Raw genomic sequence first — 2,759 nt, 5'->3', positions numbered from 1 at the left:
AAATCCAGGCAGCGGCGATTTGAAGACCGCAGATCTACCGCAGATGCCCCAAGCAGCCGAGTGCAGACTCCCCCGCTAAGGATCAAGTGGACTCACCCAGCCGTACGTGCCCGATTCCGACAAAATGACCTCCGGAACACCGGTGTATGCTATCGTGGAGACTTTTTCTCCCGAAGGTGACCCAGTTCAGGTCGGTGTCAGGTGGAAAGCTTGGATAGAAAACTTCGAAAATTATTAAGCAGTGCTTGAAATAACAGAGCCACAAAAAATTAAGGTTTATGAGACATCACCTTGGCAATAAAACCAAGGAAATATGTAAAACATTTCCTAATTATGGTAGTTTAAAAGCTTATGAAGCGATGGTTAGTGCACTGACCAGGCATTTCATACCACAGGTAAACATGTTTTATGAGAGATTTAAATTCACAAATAGTAAGGAAGGTAATGATGAATTGACAGACTCTTGGGTGACAAGATTAAGGAAAACAGCTACCTTGTGTGAATTTCCTGACCTAGAAAACAGAATTATTGAAGCCATATTAAATCTCGCGCCAGACCGCAAATTTAGAGAAATTTTATTAGGAGAAGATAAGTTAACTCTAGATAGATTGATGAAACTGGCAAGGATAAAGGAAGCCTCAGAATCACGGGCTGATGCTTATGAAAAAAAGAGTGTGAGCAAGGTGCAAGAAGGTAAGGTCCAAAAGAGCAAATCAAGTGAGGTTCCTAACAGACAAAAGCCAAGGACAACAGATCATAAATATTCTAGTTCACAGGGCTGCCGTAGGTGCAGTAGGGAAAATCATAGGGCTAAGGATATTGACAAATGTCCAGTTATGGGTAAGCACTATAATAACTGTAAGTGGAACCATTTTGCTCAAATTTGTACAAACAAGCGAAATCAGATGTCACGGAATGTAGTATATAAGACTGAAGGCACACAAGAGTCTGACTATGACAAAGTCTGACAAAGATTGGGTATTATCAATTAAGTATCTAAATAGTAGTAAGAAAATAATATATTTAGATGTTTAAATAAACGGAAAACCAGTTGTAATGCAGCTAGATACCGGGGCAGATGTTTCTGTTGCCAAAATATATAGCTAAGACAATTCCGGGTATTAAGAAGCAGACAGCTGATAAAGGATGGAAAACACATGGTTCTCATGGGTTGGTAGTAATGGGTATGGTTAAAGTATGGGTAAAATACGAAGATCGAGTGCATGATAATTTACCTTCATATGCTGTGAAGGAGAGAGACGTATGTCTCTTAGGATTGCAGTGGATTGCTCAAGTTAAATTGTTATTCCATTATACCCAGAATTCTTCTCAGAAGGGATAGGTACAGTTGCAAATAGCAAAGCATCATTGCTACTGAAAACAGAGGCAGTACCTAAGTTTATGTCCCCCAGGAAGATTTCGTTTGCATTGAAGCCAGCTGTGGAACAAGAAATTGGAAGCTGAAGGAACCTGGGAAAGGGTTAACTATTCTGACTGGGGTACACCTTTAGTGCCAATAGCCAAGAGAGATGGTAGTGCCAGATTTTGTAGAGACTATAAAGTAACTGTAAATCCACAATTGCAGATTGCACAACATCCTCTGCCAAATATTCAAGACATGTTAGCTGCCATAGGTGATGTAAAGTATTTTCAAAGATTGATTTAAAAACTGCATTTTTACAGTTAATGATGGATGATAATTCTCAAAAGATATGTACTCTGAGCACTCATTTAGGACTGTTCAGACCCAAAAGACTGCCTTTTGGAATAGCATCGAGCTCAGCTATTTGGCAGCATACCATGGATAAGATATTTCATGCTCTACCAGGAGTATTTTGTTTTATAGATGACATTTTGATTGGAGGCAATGGCGAAAAGGAACATCTAGAAAGATTACAAGCTGTTTCAGATAGGCTAAAAGAAAATGGAATGAAAACACACAACAGTAAGTGTCATTTCTTTGTAAACTCCCTAGAGTATTTAGGTTTAAGGATTGATGGTAAAGGTATTCATAAAACAGATAAAGTTAGGGTATTTAAATAAGCAAAAGTGCCAGAGAATGTTAAAGAACTACAGTCATTCCTAGGGTTTGTAACCTTTTACTGTATGTAAAGAATTTAGCTACCATTGCTAGTCCACTGTATAATTTGACCGCAAAAGATGTTCCATGGAATTGGTCAGTCGAATATCAAGATGCTTTTGACAAAATAAAAGCTGAAATCACAGATGATACATTTCTGGTACATTACAACAAAGACATGTCTGTAAAATTAGTGTGTTGACGCATCACAAGTAGGGTTAGGTGTAGTATTGGCCAACGTTAAGGAAGATGGCACTTAAAGACCAATTGCTTTTGTTTCAGGATTGTTAAACAAAGCAGAACGAAGATATTCTCAAATAGAAAAGGAAGGATTGGCATTGGTATATGGCGTTAAGAAGTTCCACATGTACCTTTATGGCAGAAAAAGCTTGACTTTAGTAACAGACCATAAACCAATGTTAGCTATTTTAAGACGAAGAAAGACTGTCATAGTAGCAGCTCGTCTACATAGATGGTCTATAACACTAGCCGCCTATAATTACGACATAGAGTATAGGTCAACGTCGAAGATGTAGATTAGATTCATTGAAACCAAAGACAGCGGATGAACAAAAGTCTAAGAGTCTGAGAGGGTAAAGGACTATAGAGAAGTTAATATTGGAGATAAGGTTTTGATAAGATCATATATCTCTTCAGATCAAAAGTGGGTTGAAGGACA

General features: G+C 38.2%; 1 pseudogene; it reads left to right on the top strand.

The window, feature by feature from the left end:
* The first annotated feature begins 124 nt into the window (after positions 1-124).
* Positions 125-2,759, top strand: part of LOC119594846 — a 7,548-nt pseudogene continuing 4,913 nt past the window's right edge.

The sequence above is a fragment of the Penaeus monodon genome, chromosome 34, assembly GCF_015228065.2.
Source record: "Penaeus monodon isolate SGIC_2016 chromosome 34, NSTDA_Pmon_1, whole genome shotgun sequence".
NCBI lineage: Eukaryota > Metazoa > Arthropoda > Malacostraca > Decapoda > Penaeidae > Penaeus > Penaeus monodon.
This window is presented reverse-complemented; position numbering and strand designations above follow the sequence as displayed.